This window comes from Chenopodium album, chromosome 7 (assembly GCF_948465745.1).
Source record: "Chenopodium album chromosome 7, dcCheAlbu1.1, whole genome shotgun sequence".
In the NCBI taxonomy this organism is placed as follows: domain Eukaryota; kingdom Viridiplantae; phylum Streptophyta; class Magnoliopsida; order Caryophyllales; family Amaranthaceae; genus Chenopodium; species Chenopodium album.
The window spans coordinates 31,718,648-31,743,890 of record NC_137840.1 but is presented as its reverse complement, the minus strand read 5'-3'; the positions used below and the strand labels follow the sequence as shown (position 1 = coordinate 31,743,890).

At 40.0% G+C, this 25,243-nt stretch overlaps 1 non-coding gene across 1 annotated transcript; it reads right to left on the bottom strand.

Moving 5' to 3' along the window:
• Positions 1 to 24,325: 24,325 nt before the first annotated feature.
• LOC145641179 (small nucleolar RNA R71) lies at positions 24,326 to 24,432 on the bottom strand. Its single transcript, XR_014115242.1, has one exon. It is a non-coding gene; the product is annotated as a small nucleolar RNA R71 (small nucleolar RNA).
• Between the last annotated feature and the right edge of the window lie 811 nt (positions 24,433 to 25,243).

Below are 25,243 nucleotides of genomic sequence, written 5' to 3'. Positions count from 1 at the left end.
GTATATGAACCCTTTTGATATGGCTTTGTACCACTAAGCCACCAGCCCTTCCACGGTCAATGGGAATGCCTTACCTCAGGTTGAGTATGTCATGGTGTACAATACCATGTGATTCTTAAACGCCGAAACGTGGTTCATAGGTGTTGTGGTTCCATTGTACTAACAGTTGGGCATCTTTATTTACTCCTTCGATTCCTTTATAATGTCCCTATAAAATGGGGAATCATATGGAATAACCTGGATTCGCGCTTGCTTTTCCCTGTCTTGGCTCGGTCTTCGTTCTCAGGCTGGTGACCTACTGTGAGTAACTCGAACCTCCGGGATGCCCTTTTCTAGGGCTGCTTCATCCACACTCCACTCCAAGTTTAGGTTTCGAGCCTCCAGCTACCCCACCTTCTTGCTCAGCTGGACCTACTCTTCCTACTCTGGGGTGAGAGTTATAGGTGCCGCCTTCTTCACAGATGACTTTGTAGTTGTAGCTACTGGCGAGGTGCCAGTTCCTTTATTAAAGTTGGTAAGGATTGATGTCATGGCTACTAGCTGCTCTTTACTACACTTAGAGATGTTCTTCAGAATTGCTTGCATGTTGACGGGCTGCAGTTTCTAGGTTATTGGTGTTTAAATGATGGGTTCATGACAAGGGATAAAAACACGTTGTGAAGTGCATAACCCTAAATCAAATAAGATTTATATAACCTAAACGAACCAAATACTATACAAGTATAAGGTAAGCAAAGGGTCGAACTGCAAGGAGAAGCTAAACATTGTGATCACTACTAATCAATTAAGCTATCTCGAGACAAAGAATGAAATTAATTATCAAAGAGATTAAACTAAGAGAGAAGTGAATTAAAGATAATATAAAGAAAACACTAAGGGGAATGGGTAGACATAGGTTTCACTTGAACATGCAATAACATAAGAACAAATTGATAATGAACTAAACATGCATGAATATCAATATAGAGGGTTTAATCTAGCCACCTGTCGGGGTCAATTAGCTTCTCCTAACATAGTCTATATGTGGTCACATTAGAACCATATACTAGGAGGTGCTATCAAGTAACAATCGATACAAATCATCTAAGCTATTTCAACTATCACTTCATTTAGCAAAGATTCACCTTCATTCAACTAATAACGTGCACTTTGCAAGAAGATCAAAAAACAATCAACTTGAATCTTAAAACTATAAACATGAACAAATTCCAACTACATCATCCCCACACCCTTGGCTAGATAACTACTCACTATCGATGGCAATCATCATGTTAATCATGATATTAACAATCAAAATCATGATTATTGAATAATTAACAAAGCAAGAGCAAACTAAAACAAAATCAAATAACAAAGTAAAGAGAAAATATTAAGGAAATGCTCATTCATTGAACTTAAAGTTCTACAAAGAGGATGATTAAACTTCTTCTTCAAAATCTAACCTCAACAATAGAGTAATCAACACTTTCACTCTCTAAAATGCAAAAACTAATGGTGTTTCTCTCTATACTAAGTTTTACTATTAATTGGACATTAAAAGATAGTTACAAAATACAAGGTGTGGCCTATTTATATTGCTTTACAAAACTGAAAATAAAGACTAAGGATAGCCCTCTCTTTACATATTGCGCCCTCTCATGGCCGGGTACAAAAGTGCTTAACCAATCAAGCCGCGCTCACGGCTTATAGTTCTGCGCCCGCGAGAGAAAGGTGGAGAGGCCTCTCCGGCTCAGGTGAGGTCGCGGTCTGGGAACAGGGGAAAATGGGACTCGAAGAGTTGTGCCTGCGTCTACTGCCGCGCCCGCGGGTGATAAGTAGAGGCCCTCCTGGGGCGTGGCTAGGCATCTTCTAGAATATCTTAAGGAACTACATAGCAACACCCTGCGCCTGCGACTTTTAGCTTCGCGCCCACGGCTATTGCTTGGCTACGCACCCTCTTCTTGATCCTCTCTTTCCCTTCCTTAGCTCGTATGCAACCATATGCATTCACCAAAAGGGCCAAGAACGTACAAAACATCAAATTAAACTAAGAATACAGAAGAAAGGGGAGAAAAAGAGAGAAAACATAAGAAAAGACAAAACATCACAAAAATGAAGAAAAAATACTTGAAAAGAATCAAACAAGCGCAAATGAGGGGAGAATCCTTTAAGAAAAAGGATAAAAGAGTGGCGTAAATGTCACTCATCAAAATCCCTCACACTTACCTCTTGCTTTTCCTCAAGCAAAGAAAGCTAAAAGAGCTAAAGCTACCAAGGAAAAACCAAATTTGCTTTTAGCAAAAGCTACAAGCCATTTAAACCTCAATGTTGCCGCTAAGGAATAGTTGTGATCTCGTGAGGGTTTCCATAGAGCTTACCCCATAAATCACACACAATTGTGTCTAAGACAAACCAAAAAGGAGAAAACAAGAATATGATTAAACAAGCACATGAAAATCATAATTAAATCAAGCTTTTATAGAAAACAAGCATAAGTGGATGTCAAACTTTCTAAGTAATGAAAGTAAGCACGCAAGCAGAGTCCAATGGTTGATTGTAAGATAAATCATGCTAAGCATAGAGAACTCTAAAATTCACCAAGCCCCCCGCATTCCATACAATCTTACCACGTTCTCTCATCTAGATTAAAATCTACCATTGGAGGTAGCGTCTCATGACTCCTCGAAGGAGCCAAAACAAAGATAAAACAATAAAAAATAGGGAAAACCTCGACATCTTACCAACTCATGCTCTCTCCATATGCTTGAAATCTAGCTCCCTCCACGGACTAGTGACTCAACTACCCAAAGTCAAAGAGCATTAAGAGGGTTGTAATGTTGCCTAGTGGGTAAAGGTGTGTAAAATTTTGAAATTGGTGCTTAGACTATTTGTGAAACAAAGGGTGATCAAGCCTCTTTTCGAAAATCAAACATTTAGGAATTTCAAACTACATTGCCACAAACTTGAATTACATTGCGAAACATTTTTGAACTTTCATCTTCCTTTTTCATCATCATTCAAAAACTCTTTATTCTTTCCTTTTTATCATTTTGCAAAATCTTTTCTTCTTCTCTTTATTTTTTCAATGTCCATGCCTTTTCATAACTATGGACGACTTTTTCTAGGATTTGCACTTACTTTTATTTGAACAAATTTTCACAACATCACTATTTTACTATCCATTAGAAACACTACCTTCCACGTTTCAAATCAAAACATCAATTAGTTTTTGTGGCTTGGGTTTCACGATACTAAGGATGAAAGTAAAACAAAAGGCCATGTGTTTGTAATGTGCTATAGTTAAGGTGGGGAAGGCTGAACATGGCAAGAAAAAGGGGTAAATGCAACTAAAAATACAAGACAAAATAAAATGAAAGCTAATCCTAGAAAATAAAATAGTCACCGAATGAAGAATGCTCTTTATCACCCCTAAATTAGTTCGGTTGCAATCTCAGGAAGCTAGACGCCAAGTTCTAGATCTAAGCATGCCTTTGTAATGATCCTATGCCGCTAATACAAAAATTGTTGGAGGCTTGAACAATGAAACTCACATCGAGTTACAAAAACTACCTCTAGGGCTTCAAATCCCCTAATGAGAGCAACACTATCTTACCACAAACAAGTGAAATTTGGTTTGATGGGCCTTATGAGTTCTAAACCGGCTACCTTAGCATGAACATATCCTAGAGACAACCGACGGCAATCCCGAAGCGTGCAAACTTTTAACATTTAGTAAGAAAGACATTCAATCACGCAAGTTAACATTTATTTTGCTAAAAATTAAGATGAAACTACAAAAGATTTTGTGGTTTGTCTTGAACGAGAAGAGCAAATATTTCTTCATTTTTCAATCTTCACCTTTTTTTTCAAAAAGGAAGGAGAATAAAAGGAGAAGAGGAAAGTAAACATTTAATTCCCAATTGATAAACAAAGATCATTTGTCATCATACCAACGATCACCAGATTTCCTAGAATCAAATGCATACAACCTCGAACAATCCAATCCATCCTAAACTATGCACACAAAGGAAAATAAAAGAGAGTAAAGGAAAGGTCTCACCCATATGTTGCTTCCATTGTTCTTCAAAGCTAAAAAAGAGAGAGAAAAAAGGCAAAAACAAGCATTATGTAAGGAAAAAGGGTTAGAATACAAAAAAGAAAATCAAAAATTATTTACAATCTTGAACCTTAGGCACAACCAACTACCCAAATCATCATCAAATCATCATATCATCACCAAAGACATCATCAATCAACAACAAGCTAAGTCAAACAAAGTAAAAGCTATACAACCCAATACCTAACAATAATGCAAAATATAAATCCTTCAAACGTTCCTATGAGTCGGTGCCTTACCCAACACTTACCCAAAAATACTCCCTTTTCACTCAAACACCCCCACACTAGATAAGATTATTGTCCTTCATGCATCACATGCAAGTAAAAACAAAAAGGAGGGACAAAAAGGGGAGGGGAAAACATGCATATCAAAGGGGGGAAACTATTGGCCACTAGGGCTGGCACCACTATCACCCCCATTCCCAACTATCATAGGAAAAACTCGAGGTGGCCATGGGTTTCCCAACCTCCGGTGTAACCGGGAGGCCATCCATAATGTCCCCTAAAAATATCTATTTGGGATAAAGAAAATTAGTCATTTGGCTCGGGTTCTACTAAAAGAAAAGGGTAAGAGGGATGAACGTAGGTGTAAGGAGGGTGATCCCAACGTAAGGGGTACTCTCCTTTAATGCCCTTGGCAACTTAAAAGCCTAGGACTTTACACTTGTTAGGGTGTAGTAGGATTTGAGTTCCTGACTGTTTGGGAGACCTTGAATTAGAATATATTCTATCATCACGCTTTTTTTATAAGAAACAAGTAGGAATCACCAATGAGTTTTAGGAAAAACTCATAAACCTCGTTCATGCCTTTCTTCCATGTGGAGTTCATGGAATAATTAGAACAAATCATAAGTTTATCCATACCAAAATTGGTCTATAAACAAGAAATGAGTCTAGGAGTGAGGGTAATAAGATAACGTTCCTTCTAGAGGGGAATCGTCATCCTAGCCCTAGTACGACCTCTACTAGCTCTTCCTTTTTCACAATTTCATCACCGAACAATATATGCAACGCGATACCTAAAACTATGTTAGTTAATTTTTATTTACAAACATTAATTCACGTAGGAATTACGTCGTGATGTCGTTATTCTTATTTAATTAAATTCGTTAAAGAACAATAAATAAACAAGATTCGCCTTGGCTTAAGTGATCAATCAACAATTGTTTAATTCAATTCTAATCTTTATTTAACGCAAGATACTATGTGGAATTGATTAATTAATTATTTAAAAGGTGATCAAACAACACTAATTAATTAATAAAAGTCCTTTTAAACAAGAAAATAAAGGTGATTTAACTAAGTGCTTAGGAATTTACCACTTCTCTTTGCTATATCTTCGTTTAGAACACTTATGTACACCTTCTTGTTGGGGAACCTCTACTGTAGTAACAAAGTATCAAAAGGATGAGTGTTTAGGACAAGAGGCTAGGTTGCACAAGTCCACAAGTTATTTCGGCAGAATTTTAGGTTAATTTCTGTCTGTTGAAGCCTCGATTTAAGCTTGTATTTATAGAGAATGATCAGGTTTAGGGTTTCAAGCAATCTGCCGCAGCAGGTGTCGCGCGCAACAGAGGAAGTTGCGTGCGGCATTCTAAAGCAAGTTATAGAGTTGCGCTGCACAACTATTTGTCTTGCACGCGGCTTTATGGTAAGATTCAATTTTATATTCTCCATATAATTTTAAATAAATCTGAATTTTTCAAAGCGCAACTCTGAAAGTTTTGCTGGGTGTCGCGCGCAACTAAATAGTTGCGCGCGGTAGCCCAACGCGACTTTATGAGATGCACGCGGCTTTTTTTTTGCGGCAGCATTAAGTTTTAACCTAGGCTCTCCTAAATCCGTCATTATTAGGGTTTAAACACGGGCTTAAGCCTAATTATGATCGGGTTTAGTTAATTGGACCTTTGTTTTAGCTTTTCATTAATTTGGGCTAGTCATTTGTGTTTTGTGGCTTAACTAGTTATCCATAAGCATTCTTCACTTCCATCCAATATGAAGAAGGTTTTATTTATCGTCATTCCACTTTCTGTTGGGACAGGAGGCCAAAAGTAGATGTCTACAGTTAGCCCCCACTTTGATCGAGTCTAGATTAGAGGATGATCAAAGTAGCCAAGGAAATAAATCCGAGACTCATTATGTGAAGTTCTCTATGGATAGAGAATCTTTCAGTAATGTTTAAGGATGTCGAAACAATTCTTGGTTTCCTAAGTGTTTGAAACAAGTAGCTATTAAGGCTGGAAAAAGTCCTTCCTAGTCTTAACGCGCTAAAGAATCTAGATTGATCCTTTGCGATTGTAGAACGCTCTTACAAGTAAAAGTATTCTAGGTGATGTTAGGTCATGAGAAGAGATCGGTTTTAAAAGAATAAAAGGGGAAGATTTCCTCTCAATCGTGTCATCGTTGGTCTAAAGTCCCTCGATATGTCATTGGAACTTTACCTTGACTTTAACAAAGTAAAAGATGAAAAAGGGGTTTTCGGTATTCGAGCCGAAATGTTCCGGTACTCAAGCCGGAAGTCCACAAGATAGAAATACATGTCTTAGGACTGGAGGCATATATCCAAATTCAATGAGAGGGAAGACACTCAACAACTCTCTCATCAGTTTTGTCCACAATATGAGTACATGTGTCTCAGAACTAGGGGCACATGACTACATAGGTGCGACATCGTCTCGTTATTCTTTATACAGGGGGTGGATTTGACACCCTAACTGTCCGTTAAGTTAGTAAGAGCACCAACTACAGTATCCATTCAATAAGCGCCTGTTCTTGAAGGTTCGGCGCGCCTGTCAACTCATTGAGCTAACTCCTATAATAATTCTCACCCTATTAGTCCCAAGAGGTAGATCTCGCATAGCTTGAGCTGAGTGAAATTTTACGCATCACATGCGCCGTACAATTTTGCACCGTACGATACGCCATTTGCATTTTTACGCTGCAGGAAAACACCTTCCTTTTTGCTTCGATCGTGAAAAAAAGAAGAAAACCCAGACATTTATAATGTTTGTACAGTAAAATGACAAACATGTCTATGGGTGCTTTTACGTAAAGCACCACCACGTAACGTCTTAAGGCACTATAACGAAAATCGTTCAAAACGTATGCTTGGGGAAGGCACAAAGCACGGTGTGCATGCAATATGATGCAAAAAAAATAACAAAAAAGAAAACAAACTACAATATGCAAAAAAATTAAAAAGATTTTGATGATTTGTGCGCCATTACGTCTAATAACGAGCAAAAACCGTTCAAAAAATGATCAAACGGATCTAAATCAAAATCCTGGTCTTTTAGTGACCAGTATCCGCGGGCAACTTAGAAGGTCGCGCTGGCCAGGCGCGCGCATCTTTTTGAGTTGCGCTGGTATGTCACGCGCAACATCTAAAGTTGCGAGTGACATTTATGTCAGTAAAGTGAAAATCGCATACAGTGAAAATCGCAGACGCGATTTTTCACTTCACCATTTTTCTCCTTCCTTCGCCATTTTCGACTCTTTCTCTCTCTAAAAAGCTCGGTTTTTTGCGATTTTTGAAGCTAAAGGAAGCTAATCACGTTCTCAATTCATATTTTCCGTAATCCAATGTAAGTTTTTTGCTAAAAATTTGCTCTTTTTCGGCTGAATTCGAACGATTTTCGAATCGTTATCGAATCGTTAAACCCCAAATTTCGAATTTGGGGGTTTTTTATTCGGTTTATTTTTCTTGAAATTGTTTTCTCTATGTTGTTATGCTATGTTTTAGGAGTGTTTTGCAACAAATTTCATGAATAATTATTAAGTATTGAACCTTGTATGAGCATTTCTTTGTTGAAGTTCGTTCTTTGCAATTTTACTCGAATTTGGCTTGATTTTCTGTTATTTTGTTGCCCATGTTTGTTATACTATTTAATTATGCAATAATTTTAGTATTGGAACTAGCTTTGATCCATAATTAACATTTTGAAAATTTTGAATCTGAAAAAAAAAATGGCGCAAAGTGTATACTTAGCCTATTTTTTCCATATTCGAACTCCAAAATTGTTTGGTAGACAATATTTATGTTTATATTACTGTTATTCGTCTAAAATTAGTTGATTCTTTGAGATTTTGGTATATAATCCCATGAATGCTTTGTTGAAAATGGTATAGGATGACTTTTATGGGTGTTAAAAGCCCCATTTACGTAGTTTAACTGTAGGTATCGTAGACCCCAAGTATGGGTGACAAGGGAATAAACGCGTCGTCAATTGTCTATCCCTAGATCAAATACAATTTATACAACCTAAACAAACCTAATACACGTATAAGGCAAGCATAGGGGTCGAACCACAGGGAACGAATAAACACCACCAAATGTTATCGATAATTAAGCTGCTCCGGAATAGGAGATAAATAAACTAAAGTCTAAAGATGCTAAAACAAGAGATAAAACACTATGAGAAATGGTTTAGGTATAACATTCAATTGAACATAAACAAAGGCATAGAAATTGAATTAATTATGAACTAAACATGCTCGAATATCGAAGTAAAAGATCCAATCTAGCCGCCTTCCGGGGTCAATTAGCTTCTCCTAACATAGCCTTTATGCTTCCACATTAGAACCATATACTAGGAGATACTATTAAATAACAATCAATAATAATAAACCTTAACTAAGTCAACTTCGTTCCTTGTTAGAAAAGATTCACCTTTAATCAACCAACAATGTGCACTTGCAAGAAGATTAAAGAATATTAAGCAAATAAAGACTTTAATCACAAATAAATCAATTGTAAACCCTAGAACATGCTCAAGATCCAACTACACCATAACCATCCCCTTAATGGGGAAATTACTCACTAATCACGATAACAAACAAGATTAATCAACAAATAATCAAGAATCAACATGATTAACAAGCAATACCAACAACTAAAATAATAATCAAAAGAAGGAAAATAAAATAGAGGAGAGAGAGTTAGAGATTTTCATTGATTGAATGTGAAAATCTTCAGGCAAGATGATCAATCTTCCTCTTCAATATCCAAGCTCAACAATGGTGAAACCCTCACTTTCTCTCTCTAAACTACTTTAATCCTAAGCTAAACCTAAAGAGAGAAGCTCTCCTAAAAACTAATAAGTGAATAATTGGTAATTGTTCTTCTTACTAATTACCCCAAAATTGGGTATTTATACTAAGCTAAAAAAATAGAAAAATAAAGGAAGGAAATTAATAAAGAAAAGGAATGAAAAAAATCAAGTAAAGGAAAATAAAATAAATATAATAAAACTAAAGAAAGAAGCAACAAAAGGGAAAAGAAAAGAAATAAAAGGAAAGAAAAAGGAAAAATAAAATCCCCAAAACATCAGACCCTTCATTTACTTCTTCCGCATTTGGCTGCTTTGAACTCTATTGAAGTGCATCACTATCACCACCATTCATCAACTATCATCATCAAATCGTCACCGCTCATTCTCCTTGTTTATCGTCAATCATCAAATCAAAGCGTTCAATCTTCATTAAAAATCACGCGTAGAGCTCGTGGAGTGGTTCTGTCGAACCATGGGTGGGTTCGACCGAACTTTGGGTTGGTTCGGTCGAACCATGGGTGTGTTCGACCACACCTGTTAAAATAAGAATACTTCAAAAGTTTCTGACTGTTTTGGCACTTCGACCAAACTTCTCAATAGTTTGCCCGAACTCAATTGATTTGCTATTTGCTCTGATTGGGGGCTAATGTTGGGCGATTTGTTGTTGTTTTTGGATAAGTGGAGGAGCTGCGGCAGGGGTGCGGTGGCCAGAAATTGCGCGGCTACTGCTGTAACTGATGTTGGGCTGGTGGTGAATTGGGCGAGTTGAATGAGCGGAGGAGGTGATGAGTGGATGTGACTGTTGTTGATTGAAAATGGTGGTGCGGCTGGTGGTTGATACGGAGGTAAGGTAATGTGAGAGATGATTAAGGGCAGTAGGGGCTGCTCCTATTGTTTGGCTTGCGACAGAGATTGATGTGGGCTGGTTTAGGTGGCTGCTGTGGTTGCTAGGTGTGTAGAGCAGGAAATTAGGTTACTTAGGAGTGGTGTAGGATAAGGACATATGGGGTGAAGGATAAGTTGGCAGCAAGAAAGGCAAGAAGTAGGGGAGTTAAGGAAAGATGTGTTGGATTTTGCTTGTTAAATTGAACCTTAACTTTGGACCTTCAAATATAACTTTGATTTGAGACACATTCCTCATCTCGGGTACAAACTACACAAACAAAACCGAGGAGAAATCAAGACAATTAAAATAAAATAAATAAAATACAAATAAAAAAAGTAAAAGAGAAATAAGAGAAATAAAACTAAAACTAACAAAAATTAAACAAAAAATATACAAGCAAATAAAGTAAAATAAAATAACAAAATAAACATAAAGCTAATTAAAACTATGAAAGTAACAAATAAAAGGAACGAAATAAAATAAATCAAAAGCACATAAAATACGAAAAATAAACTAGAAACCAATTAAATAAAGAAATTAAATTCAAACATAATAAACTAAAAAATAAACTAGAAACTTTATTAAAAAGAAAACAAGAGAATAAAAGGGAAAATGAGGGAAAATAAACACGGAAATAACTATAAAACTACTCCCTAAGAGTGACATAAATGTCACTCATCAAATTCCCCCAAGCTAAACCTTTTCTCGTCCTCGTGCAAAGCTAAGGCAAATGAGAACAAGATGGAATTATTGAAAGCAAAAGAAACAAAATAGAAAACAAAGGGAAAGAATGTACACTAACTCATTGTCGTAGGAATCACATTCAATTTTAGCAACTAAAGACAAGCCATTTAAACCCCTAGATCGCCTTAGAGGACGAGTGATGCTCTCGTGAAGGTTTCCTAAGAGTTTCCCCCACAATTCTCAACAAAAACCAAAGCAAGGCAACAAAAGGAAAAGAAAAGAAACAGGAAAAGAGAAAACAAACACAAGCTCATATATGTACAAGAGAAAGGGACAAGTACTAATGAATGCAAACCTTTCTAAATGGACAAATATATGCAGGTTCTAAGATGTCAATGGTTGATTTAAACATAACACATGCTAAGCATAGATAACTACTTAGGACTCAATCCACCCTAGCCCCAACCAATCGGGCCATGTTCTCTCCACTAGCTTCAAATCAACCCTTAAGCTATTAGCTTCTCAAGATTCCATGAAGGAACCGGAAAAAGATAAAGAAATGAAAAACTTTGAGAAGGTAATCCCGACGTCTCAACTATGCAAACTTTTTCCATAGGTTTGAAGTCTATCTCCCTCCACCGTTATTTTGACCTAACCCAGTAGCGTCTAAGGGTCTTTTTATTGGTAGTAATGTAAGGCTAAGGGTTAAGGCGGGGTAAAAATTTGAAATTTGGTGAAATTTCCTAAGTGAAGCAAAAAGTGCGGCCAACACTCAAAAACAAAACTCAAGAAGTCAATAAATATCAAACAAAAATACCAATAATGTCATTCCCCCAAGCTTCTTCAACACCAACACACAATATATAAGTAATGAAGGAACGATCTCCCCAAGATTGAACAAAGCATTGTCCCCAATGCTTAAACTAGGGAAGAAAACAAAACCATCAAAAATATTTTTGTTGTTCTTGTTTCTTTCCAATTTTTGTTCTTTTTTTTTAAAAACTTTTATTCAATGTCCTTGCCTTTTTTTTTTTTTTAACTATAGACTCTTTTTCTTGAAACATCATTTAATTTTCTTGAATTGCATCTTTCTTTTGAAACTCAACTCTAACAAAATCTCAAAGTGCTTCTTGTTTATGATCAATATTCTTAAAACTCAAACCTCACATGCCAATGCTTCACTAACTAAAAGGGTTGGTAAACATAGGCCATTAGGTTTGTAATGTGGTTTAAACAAGAATGGGAAACATAAGGCTCAAATTGGTTAGCAAGTACGTGGATGCAAAATATAAAATAAAATTTGTAACAAAACAAAAAGAAAATTAAGAAAAATGAGAAAGAGTGCCCTTTTCCTCCCATCTTGGGAGCTATAAGTCAAAACAAGGATCAAGACATGCATAGATAAGGATCCAAATGTGCCACACAACAAAGTGATGAAGTGTAGAACAATGTTACCTCACAAGGTATTAGAACAAAGCAAATACCAACTAAGGGTGCCAAATTCACTATAAAGAGCAATACCATCTTACCACATACCCGTGAACTAGGGCTTCATAAATTCCTAAAAGTTCTTAACCCGACTACCTTAGCATGCAATATCCTAGAGTCAACCAATGACACTCTCAAATCGTGCATATGTTAACCACTTAGGAAGAAAGGCATTCAAGAGTAAACAATTCCACAAGGTATATTGTCCAATCCAAGTTAAAACAAAGATACAACACCTAATTGCCTTGATTAAAACGAAAATCTCTTTAGATTTTTCAAAAGCATGAAAAACATGGAAGTGTATATACTCAAGTGCATGGCATATATTAATCAACATCCTACCAAACATAATAGAATACCCTCCCCCCCCTCCCCTCTCAAGCTTGAATGAGACCATGCTCTCAAATCATGAACAATGAAACCAAAGAGGGGAAAACAAGGAGAAATTAATCCAACATTACCAACACATGATCTTCAAGTCACAATGAGTAAGTGAGAGAGAAAAAAAAAAGGATATTATCGGATATGGGGAAAATGCAAAATCACACAAAACCCCGAAATAACCTTACAGGATCCACAATCTCTACAAATAAGGCTTGAACTCTACATTATAGGTAAGTTGAGGCACATTTTGATTCCTTGATTCTTGGTCATCACCAATGCACTAGAGTATATCAAGCTATGTACCTAGCAAGGAACACAAACACGTCCATGAGTGAAAATCTAATCTAAAAAGAAAAGAAAATGAAAGCAATAAAACACGGGTTACTTCCCGCAAAGGCTTGTTTAACGTCCAAGCGAGACCGCTCTAGGAAATAATAATTCAACGCACGCAAGAGTTTGTCAAATGCACTACTACACATTTCATGGGGATGTAAATAGGCAAATGACGAAATAAGAACATGCAACAAAATCATTGCACGCAAGTGAAGAGAGAGATACCAAAAGAAAGAAGAAGAAGGATCGAAAGGAAACTCAAGAAAGTAAGAAGTAGAAGAAGGAAAAGAAGAATGGAAAGAAAAGGCAAAAGGCAAATCCTCATCACAAAATTTTTGGTTGACAAAATTCCTCTCTTCCTCAATAATGATGGAATGAGGGACATGAAAACCATCTATAGGGGGTGGCTCCTCAATAGGATCTTTGAGATAGGAAGGGAGAGAAATAGGGTGAGGAAGGATGTGGTCGAACCTTAGAGAAAAAGGGGTCTAAGAAACGAAAAAAGGGGTAGCTACTCCCTCACCACAAGGTCTCACCTCGCCAATAAGGGCATGAAAATCAATCGTAAAATCCTCAATGAAGGGCACTCACGATCTACACCTCCCTCAAGCTCAAATACTCCAAGGGAATCAACCTTATCCTCCTTTTCACCATAATAGACAACCTTTCCTTCAACTATCTCAAAACCTAAGGTCCCAAAATCATGCATGAATGGAGGTAGATTCATCTCAAACTCATCTAAGTCCTAAGAAGCGTTCTCGAGAAATCATCCAATAATCTATAAGTCCTCATTTGACTCTAAAAAAATATGTGGGACATTACCTCAAAAGAGTTTATATACTCATTGATTGAAGGTGTTTAGGGTAATTTTACCCCGCCACGTGGTCCAATCAGAGGATGACACGTGTCAGCCTCAGGATGGCCAAAAGTGGACCAATCTCTGTTTTACACGTGTCACTCCAGAAAATAAGGGAAAAAAGGCGGCCTTCGGGCCCAAATCCCGAGAAAGCCGCAAAGCGGCGCAGCCCACCACTGATTAGGGTACAGTGACCTAATCAAGGGCACAAATCCCAAAGACCCTATAAATAGGGAGATGTCCCTCTTTCGGAGAGCACGTTTTACCATTTATTACACATTTACTCTTTGATAGAGACATCGTGAGCTTGGAATCCGAGCAGATCCCTACCTAAATTTCCGCACCTTTTTCTCCCTTCAAGTTTCTAACTTGTGCGTCGGAGGCAGAGCACTACCCAACTGGTGTCTCCGTTTGTTTTTCAGGTACAACTCACCCCGGATCAGTCTTCGTGTTGTAACTCTCCCGAGGGACAAAAACACCTAAAACATTTGGCGCCGTCTGTGCGGAGAGTACCTCGAAGATGGTTCAAGAGTCTGTACCACCCCTAACAGTCTAGGCGATGACCCAAAAGTTTTTACAAACCAGGAGGATGAGGATCCTCAGCTCGAAACCTTTACAGCCGAGGATGGCTCGCTCAGAATCAAGAGCATCCGGCCTAGAGATATTCTAGAGCGGGGTGCCACCCAGGCGGGTCCAAGCCGACCCACTGGGCAGCCGGAAGGGGAAACCCAAACGGCCGCTGGATCAGCCCATGTCACCCGAGACGAACTCAAGAGATTCATGACAAGTTTCAAGGGTGAAATTAAAGAGCTGATCACCAAAAGCCGGGTTGGCCCAAGTAAAGGTCAGTCGGCGAAGAAGACTCCTCTAGAGAAGGGGAAGTCAGTCAGAGACCGGCAGCCCACTCCTCATCCAAAGGAGAAGGCAGCCGGGACCATTGATTGGTAAAAAATTCTCCTTCCTTGGAAGAACACCAATAACAGTCGCCGGACTCAGCAGCCGGTGAGAAGTAAAAAATCAACTCTGCAGGGAGTGCACCCTCCTTGCATGAGAGCCAGACAGGTGGTAATACCCTCCATTCTGGCCCTCACATGATTGGAGTTGTACCGTATGTGTCTACTCAGGCTTACGGACAGTATCCCTCTCACTTCATGCCGTCGACCTTCTTTGGAGGTCAGGTGGCATATCCAAATGTCCAACCATTGGACTGGCAGCTTCGTCTGCTGCGCCTGGATGAACAACCTTCTGCGTTCACCCGAGAGATAACCGAGGCGGCCCAGCCGGCCAAGGTTATGAATGTGTTGGTTGGTACCTATGATGGTACCACCAACCCGGAAGACCACCTTATGGCTTACACCAACCTCATGTATCTACAGGGGTTGGATCATGCAACTTGGTGTCGGTGCTTCTCGGCTACATTGAAGGGCATTTCCCAACAATGGTTTGGCAACTTGCCGGCCGGATCCATCGATAGCTGCAGGAAGCTCGCCTTCCTGTTTGCTTCCAACTTCTCAATGAACATCCCTGCTAAGAAAACAAGCCTTGATTTGAGCACTGTTAAGTAGGGAGAGAGAGAAGAGCTGCGCTCCTATGTCAGGCGGTTCAATCTGATCAGAATTCAGATTCAAGGATTGTCTGACGAGGTAGCTTTTACGGACTTCTTCAAGGGTCTGAGAGATGGGTCGACTTTTAGGTTCGACCTAGTCAGAAAAGGGATTTTCACCTTACAGCCGACCCTGAGGGAGGCGGAAAGCTACATCCAAGCTACCGACCTATGCTCGCCTGGTAACCAGTCGGACTCTAAGAAGTCCGACAAACAGAAAGACAGCCGGTCTGCTCAGCCGGTCAAAAACAAAGAAGAGAGCAAGAAAAGAAAAGAAGTCTGGGCGGTTACTGACTCTGACCAGCCGTCCCAGAAGAAAAAGAAAGAGTTTAAACCGTACATCCCCAAGTACGAGTTTAACAAAGACTGCAACTCCATCCTCATGGAGGTAAAGGATCGGTTGTCCATTGAGAAGCCGAATCCTATGAAGAGTTTTGTCCGGTCACGGAACAAAAATGAATTTTGTTAGTTCCATGAGGAGGTCGACCATGACACCAACGACTGCTTCAGTCTTCAGCGGGCGTTGAACCGTCTGGCTAAAAAAGGGCTGTTGAAGTCCTACATTTCTAAGTCCCCAGTTGGGGCAAAAAAGAAAAACAAGGGTCAGTCCTCCAAGACTATCCCCCAGCCTGCTAGTAGCTCGGATACCGATAAGGAGTCGGTCTGCACAATAGCAGGCAGGTTCTCCTATGGTGGCCCTACCATCCAGGGCACCAAGAGCCATCTTCGAAAGATGGACAAGGATGATGACGAACAGGCGTCTGTAAGCACCTCCTTCCCAGACGTCTTGATTAATGAGAAGAATAGGGGCATCGTTCGTCGTCCTCATGATGACCCGGTTGTCATTGAATGTAAGGTTGCCAACCAACTGGTTGGAAGAATCCTTATTGACACCGGCAGCTCATCAGACATCATCAGCCTCCGGTGCTTGCAAAAGCTGAAATATAACGTCAGCAGCATGCATCCGGTCACCCACCCCTTGGTTGGTTTTGGGGGTGGGATGGTCTACCCAGCCGGAAGAATTGACTTACCCATCCGGCTGGGAGAGAAGGGCCAAGGACGACATATTGTCATCAGATTCTTGATCGTTAAGGAGTTGACTGCCTAGAACATTATCCTTGGCCGGCCGACCCTCAACGTAGCCAAGGCACTAATCATCCCATCTCTCATGCTCATCAAGTATGAGAGGGATGACGGCACTGTGGGTTCCCTGAATGGGGATCAGAAGACGGCCCGAGAGTGTTATCTCTCAGCCGTCAGAGACAATGTGGCCCCAGACGGCCAGGAACCAATAGACCTTGACAATGTCAAGGATGCCGACCCTACGCCTGTCTCACCAGCAGTCGGAAAGAAAAGAAAGGCACCTCTGCTGGTGGAGGTGAAGAAAGAGAAAAAATAGCAATCACTGACCAGTGAACGGTCAGATAAGCTCCGCCCTCAACCGGCTGATGAAAGTATTGATCTCGTTCTGGATGAAAGCCGTCTGGAACGTACTGTAAAGGTTGGGATAGTTGCTCATGCTACTTTGGGTGTAGACTTGCACCTTCTTTTGAAGGAATTCAAAGACATTTTTGCCTTTGAAGTGGAAGAGATGCCAGGCGCCAACCCGGATCTTGCTGTCCACAAGGTCGCCGTGGATCCTAAAATGAAGCCCATCCAGCAAAAGAAAAGAAACCACGGTGAGAAAAGAAGTCAGGCGGCAACTGCCGAAGTCAAAAAGCTGCTAGACGCCAGGTTCATCCGGCCTTGTAATTTTCCCGACTGGGTGGCCAATGTGGTCCTTGTTAAGAAACCGAATGGGACCTGGCGCATGTGTGTTGATTACACATACCTCAACAAGGCGTGTCCAAAGGACAGTTACCCGCTTCCAAAGATCGATAGTCTGGTCGACTCTACAGCCGGTCACGCCTTGATGAGCTTTATGGATGCCTACTCCGGCTTCCATCAGATACCCCTGTGGAAGAAAGATCAAGAGAAGACAACCTTCGTCACTTATCAGGGGTTATTCTGTTATATTGTGATGTCGTTTGGCTTGAAAAATGCGCCTACCACTTTCCAACGGATGATTAATATGGTCTTCATTAATCAGATTGGGAGGAATGTCGAGGCGTACATTGATGACATGATAGTCAAATCCAAGCTACAGACGGATCACCTTGCTGATCTCCGAGAAACATTCACCACCCTTAGGCGGCATAGGGTTATGTTTAATCCTAAGAAATGCATCTTTGGTGTTGAGTCTGGGAAGTTTCTCGGATTTCTGATTGATCAAAGGGGGATAGAGGCTAACCCTGAAAAGATATAGGCGGTGATAGACATGAAGTCACCCCGTTCTGTCAAGGAAGTGCAAAGGCTCACCGGCTGTCTGGCTTCCTTGGGGTGATATTTCAGTCGGACAGGCGACAAGTGCCTCTACTTCTTCCAAGCAATCAGGAAGAAGACCATATTTGAATGGGGGGAGGATGCTGAGGCGGCATTCCAGAGGTTGAAAGAGCATTTACATTCTCTACCTAGGTTGGTCAGTCCTTTACCTAGGGAGACGTTGTACATGTACTTAGCCGTCTCAGATCATGCCCTTAGTGTCGTTCTCCTTACTGAGCGAGACGGCGTGCAGCTCCCAGTTTACTTCATTAGCCATGTTCTTAAAAATGCTGAACTCCGGTATTCCATGGTAGAAAAATTTGGCCTTGCTCTGTATATGGCTTTCAAAAAATTGAAGCCCTACTTTCTGGCACACTCGGTGGTGATTTACACCGACCAGCCACTCAAGCGGCCAATGTCTACCTTGGACTCATTTGGGAGAATATTGAAATGGGCTATTGAAATGAAAAGTGTTGAAATCACTTACGAACCAAGAAAGGCAGTGAATGGCAAGGCGTTTGCCGACTTCATTGTTGAAATGACCCATCCGGTGGCTCCGGATAATCTTGATCAGGTTTAGAAAGTGTATGTATACGGGAGCTCTACTAAGAACGGTTGTGGTGCAGGCGTAATTTACGAGTCTCCTAAAGGGGACAGATTTGAGTATGCACTACGCTTCAAATTTCAAGCCTCTAACAATGAGGCGGAATATGAAGCCCCGCTAGCCGGCATTCGCATGTGTAAGGCGGCAGGGGCCATGAAAATTGACGCCTACTCTGATTCTCAATTGGTTATTAGCCAATATGAGGGAAGCTACGAGGCTACTCATCCGGCTATGATTAAATATCTTCAGGCAGTCAAAGAAGAGACCAAGGCACTTGAGGAATTCCGGTTGAGTCAAGTGCCTAGGTCGGAAAACAACCAGGCGGATGCATTGTCAAAGCTGGCATTTTCCGCCTGCAATGATACGCCTCGGTCATTCTTTTGGGAAGTTCTTGAAAAGAGAAGCATCTATGAGGATCCCATTGGAATTCTAGACCGAAGCTCTACCTGGATGGATGGCATCCGGGCCTTCCTCTCAGACGGTACACTTCCTGATTCGCCACAGGAAGCTGCCGTCCTGAAAAAGCGAGCTGCAAGATTCGAGTTGAAAAATGGAGAACTCTTCAAGGCGGTTTTCTTAAACCTCTGTTGAAGTTTGTCACCCCTTAAAAGGGGAAGGAAGTCCTCGAAGACCTGCATGCGGGATTCTGCGCCTCCCACATAGGCGGCAAGTCCCTAGCCGTCAGAGCCAGACGACATTATTTTTGGCCCACTCTTGAGGCAGACGCCAAGGAGTTGGTGAAGAAATGTGACAAGTGCCAAAAATTTGGCAAACTCATTCACCGTCCGGCTACTGATCTGACGGCCATCCACAGCCCAATCCTGTTTGCAAAATGGGGCATGGACATTCTAGGTCCTTACACGCCTGCTCCAGGCAAAAAGCGCTACATCTTGGTGGCTTTGGATTATTTCACCAAGTGGGTGGAGGCTGAGGCGTTTAAAAACATCAAGACCTCAGACGTAATTTCCTTCATTTGGAAGAACATTATCACCCGGTATGGGGTACCTATGTCTATGGTGTTTGATAATGGTCCTCAGTTTGAGACGCCTAAGCTACAAACTTGGTTGGGAGATCAGGGGATCTCAAGCTATTTTGCATCTGTTGGCCGGCCCCAAGAAAACGGCCAAGTTGAAGCCTTCAATAAACTCATCTCAGACGACATTAGGAAGAAAATAGAAAGAGCCGGTGGCTTATGGGCAGAAGAACTAATCCATGTCCTATGGGCCATCCGGACAACAGTAAAAGGGGCAACCGGTGAAACCCCATTTCTCATGGTTTACGGTGCTGAAGCCGTCTTGCCCATCGAACATTACGAGCCGACTCTCAGAGTCATGCTATATGATGAAGGGGCAAACAAGGAAGCAATGCGCCATTGGATTCACTCCCAGAACACAGGGGCAATGCCGCCTTGCGTCATGAGATTTACCGTCTGAGAATGACTAGAGCCTACAACAAAAAAGTACACAAGCGTCCCTTGAAAGTTGACGACTTAGTGTTACGAAAAATGGAGGCAACCGGTAGGGCAAATGAGTTGGGAAAGCTAACCCCAAATTGGGAAGGCCCCTACCGGATCTATGAGGAAGTGAGAGACGACACCTACCGTCTGGAAACTCCAGACGGCAGGCGCCTGCCTAGAACTTGGAATGTAGACTCTAAAAAAGTACTACTTCTGAGAATGTAAACTTTTTGTAAACAGTGAGTCAATTAATGAAGATTCAGACTTTGTTTGCAAAATTGAGTTATTGTTTGATTACCCATCCGGGTAATACCTAGACGGATTTTTCATTTACCTAACTAAGTTCAATACTTAGTAAAGGTTACATTTGTTTGACCGCCTGGGTAATACTCGGATATTCGGATCTCTTGTTTATTTAAGTTTGATACTTTGTTCATTTAACTAAGTTTGATTATCCGCCTAGGTAATACTCAAACGGATTTTTCATTTACCTAACCAAGTTTGATACCTGGTAATATTAAATAATTGCCTGTCCGTCAGGGTAATACCTAGACAGACTCGTTTGTTTAAACAACTAAGTTCGATACTTAGTGTAAATTCAATACTTTGACTAAAAATTAAGCACAAAAACGTTTAGTTGCTATACAACCGGTCTCAAACAAGACCAGAGGCTAAAATGGCCGGATGGTTACTCAATTTATAAAATCGCCTATCCCAACATGGACAAAGGCGTCCGGCGACACCCCTCCGGGTGCAATCGTCGCAAAGAACAGACTTTGTCGGTTCTACGTACCCATGCAGACGGTAAAAATTGAATGACCAAATTAGTCAACTCATAAACGTCTGACCAAAATGACCGGTGAAGAATGATCAAGTTGCCGAATACCGAATGCCCTGGGGCATCAGTCGGTCACCGGCTGAAGATCTCACTTGGTTATTTATTCCAAAATTTCAATTCCTACCTCAATTGGGGCAAAGGAGTCGTGCAATGGCTATGAAATCTCTACCAAGACGGATAAGCACCGTCTGGGTAGTAACTGGAACGCCTGTTGGTGTACGGCTGTGCACTTGGTTTAGGGCAATCACTATTGTGATTGATTGACTTGCAAACATATCATGCTCTTTACAGCATTAGACGTTTTCAAGTCAATTAACCAACTCCACTTGAAACCAACCACACAGCCGTCCAGGGGCAAGGACAGCCGGATTATTAATTAGTAAGGCAAAAATGAAAAATCGCCGCATGTATTTTATAAGTTGGGAAAAAATGAAAAACGAAAAATTAAAAATTCAAATACAAAATGATCAAAAACGACTCAGTCGGTGCATTTCATAAATGATAAGTGACTTTTATGTCACTTTTAGGGTGTTTAATGAGTCGTATTCCGGCTTATTTTCCAATAATTTCACCTTTTTTTTATCCTTTATTTCTATTATTTCATTATTTTCGTCTTTTAACTTTATTTTGTGTATTTTTACCCTTTTTATTAGTTTTTAGTTTATTTTTGTAGCTTTAGTTAATAATTTCCCGCTTCTCTAATTTTATCTATTTTATTTTAGTTTCTAGTTTGTCTTATTTTATTTTATTTTATTTCATTTAATTTTATTATTTCTTTAGTTTTAGCATTTTATTTTATTTTACTTTATTTATCTTATTTTATTTTACTTTATTTTTCTTATTTTATTTTATTTTATTTTATCTCGTGGTTCTACCCTTGTGTTGGTTTTTGTTTGTAGGTGTGTTCGGGTTGATGCTCGATTTTCATGTTCAAAGTCATATTCGAGTCCAAGGTTCGAGCACAATTCACAAGCTTCCAAGCAACACCCTAGCTGCTGCCTTGTTATCCTTCACCACACAATCACCTTACCCTACACCACAACACAACAGCAACAACACACAACCTCCCCTGCACTTCCCTTGCTCCCACCAGCAACACACCACCACGCAACACCAACAGCTACAACAACAAACACAAACACCATCTGCAACAACAATCTGCAATAACAACTCCAACAGCACCAATCTCAACCACCACCGATCACCCCAATCCAACCATCAGCCGTTCTCACAACCCACCATCACCGCAACCAACACCACAGCCATCGTGCAACCCCACAACAACAACCAGCCCGCAACACCTGCTACGCCTCCTAATTCACCACCAGCAGCGCCACCCAAAACCCGCACTAGCCATACCTCCTTCACCAATTCGCACCCATCTCCCCTGCTCCCTGCTCTCCCTCACGCATAACAACCCAACAACAACAACCAGCAGCACCAGCCACCGCCGCGCACACACCCTGTTCTCACCTCGCATCAATCGGTCATCAATCGGAATTTGCTGCCTCGCAATTGGTAATTAATTACCCAAATTTAGCCCCAATTCGATAGGAGCTACTCGCGGCCGCGCAGCACTGTCAGAAGGCGCGCAAATGGAGTCCGAAATCAGAGTTGAGGCAGTAGCATTTGCGCGACCTATGTGCGACGTCTTCGCGAGCGCACATTTCTGGGTTCTTATTGAACCACCTCACGAGCTTCGCACATGGCATTTAGTGAGATCGAACGGCTGAGAGCGAAGATGAAAGATGATGTTCGATGATTACCATTGATGATTGCTGTGGATGGTTGATAAACGGTGGTGATGAAGATTTAAGAGCAGCCAAATTCGAATAGAAGAAGATGAAGAGTCTGATGGTTATAAGTGGGATTTTGGGGTTTTTTTTTTCCTTTTTTCTTTTTCTTTTATTTTTATTTTTATTTCTTTTTTCTTTTAATTTTCCATTTCTTATCTCTTTTATCTTTTATTTTCTTTTTATTTCCTTTTCTTTCTTTATTTATTTCCTTCTTTTATTTTTCTATTTTTTTTCCTAGCTTAGTATAAATACCCATTTTTAGGGTAATTAGAGAGGTGGATCCATTTTATTCTAATTTTCTTAGTTAGTTTAGGAGAGCTTCTCTCTCTTAGGGTTAGATTAGATAGTTTTTAGAGAGATAAAGTAGATTATTGCTCAATTTTCTTCCAAGTAATCAATTTTGGTCAAGTTTAATTTCCAATCAAGCAATTCCTTCAAGTTTTCATATTTCATTAATCCTCTCTCTAGTAATCTCTAATCCTTTCCTTTAGCTTTATTTATTTTGCTTTATTGTTGTTTATTTTTGTTATCCTTTTAGTTTATCTTTTTATTATTGTTTTCATTGTTCTTAATCATGTTTTGTTTTGTGTTTCTTGAATTTATTTTTGGTTTTGCTATTATGTTTAATCTCCCTTCTCTAGGCTAATTTCTTAGCTAAGGGAAGGGGGTGGAAAATATGTGTTGAATGTTGGATTAATGATGATGGTTGGATTGAATACATGCCTTAAATTGATGAAAGATATGATTTTTGATGGCTTGAGATTATTGTTACACTTTATTTGATTTCCCTCTAATTTAAATGCATGAAAGTGATTTGAACTAGATTAAGATCACCTCTATTTTAATGATTGCATGAGAATGAGTTGTTAAAATTGAGTTTTATGAATTGTGTTTCTTTATTCTCTTGATTTGCTTGTGTCTAATAGGATGCATGAGAATGATCCTAATTAGCATGGACTTCTTTAATTGATTTGCCTAGACTATTGCATGAGAATGAATTGTTTAGGTAGGATCTTGTGTTCTTTGGCATGTTCTTCTTGATAACTATCATTATTTCCCTCTTTCTAGTCATGTTTGACACCCCTGTATCCCTAGTGTTGTTCTTTCTTGATTTTACTCATCTTTATCTCTGATTATTCGTAATTTTAGTGCTTTTTTTCCAATATATCAACAAAAACATTTCCCCTATTGACTCTTGCATTAGTGATATTGATGTTGGACGAGTGAGCTTCCTTAGTGGTTCAACCCTTTACTTACCCTTATACTCGTATTAGGGTAGTTTAGGTTTTATAAATTGTTAATTTGATTAGGGTTAGTATACCATTGATACTACTTAAATCCCTCGATCAAATTTTGGCGCCGTTGTCGGGGAAGCGGCTTGTTTAGCATTTATTTTTGCTATTGTTAGAGTCATTTTATTTGCTTTCTTTTTATTATTTTGCCTTTTTTTAATCTTTCTTGTCATTGCTAATCGTGTGCTTAGCTTTGTTGTATTCAAAGAGAGATATGGCAAGACAAGAGGATGACCTTCTTTTTAGGGAGTTTGGAAATCCGGAAGTCTATGAGCTCACGAGTGGTATACTTCTCCCAACCACCGAGTCTAATTTCACAATCCATCCACAATATGCTAGGATGGTACAAGTTGAGCAATTTTCCAAAAGTGCAAGTGAAGACCCCATTGAGCATTTGGACCGATTCCTTGAGTTGTGTGCAATGATGCAAACAAATGAAGTGAGCCAAGATTACATTCGTATGCATCTCGTTCGGCAATCTCTCACCGGAAGAGCAAAGAAATGGCTCAAGCTTTTAAAGCCCAACTCTCTCACCACATGGAAAGATGTTGCGAAGGCCTTTCTCAAGAGGTTCATTTCCGATGAGCAAACCGCAAAAATGAGGAGGAAGATAGCTTCTGTTGAGCAAGAACCGGATGAAACTCTTGGGGAAGCATGGGAAAGGTTTAAGGATATGATTAGAGCATGTCCTAACCATGGATTCAACCATAATTTTCTCATGAGATTCTTTTATGATGGCTTAGAGCCAATTTCAAGAACCAATCTAGATGCGGGTGCCGGTGGCCAATTGATTAAGATCTCTCAAAGCCAAGTTGAAGCTATAATTGAAGAGGTGGCTACTAGCTATTCTTGGGGAATTCAAAGAAGGTCCCAAGGAAAGCAAGGTGATCTTTATGAGTTGGAGAAAGTCGGTTAACTTAAGCACATAGTTGAACTCTTGAATGAAGGTCTTTCCAAGTTGAACTCAAGTGTTGGTTTGGGTTCAAAACTGTCACAAATCATTGATTTCTCATGTGCTTGTTGTGGTGGGACGGATCATGATGCATCGTATTGTAGAGAGTTCAATCCCAAGCAAGGTGAGGCTTTGACTTTGAGGGAAGGAGAGTTTGTAACCCAAGCTCATTCTCAACAACTTCAACAACCTCCAAAACAAGAAAACTCCTACCTCCAAGATGAACCTCTTTTCAATCCTCTAACCAAAAATTTTTCTTACCCTTCCATCCAAATGGGGAACTTTCAAGGTCAACATTATGACCAAAATCCTCAAGCGTATGAAGAACAATCCCCACCCGACCACACATAAACCCAAATTCTTCAACAACGTCAAATTCGCACTCAACAATTCCAAGAGATCAAATCTCACAATGAAGTTGTTGACTCCCAACTAGCCAACATTTCTTCTCTCCATTTAACCGCAAAACTCCCCTTACAATCATCTACTAACCCTTCATATGCTTATCATCTCAAAACTTGCAAGGAGGATGAAAGTAAGGAAGACAAGGTTGTGGAGGAT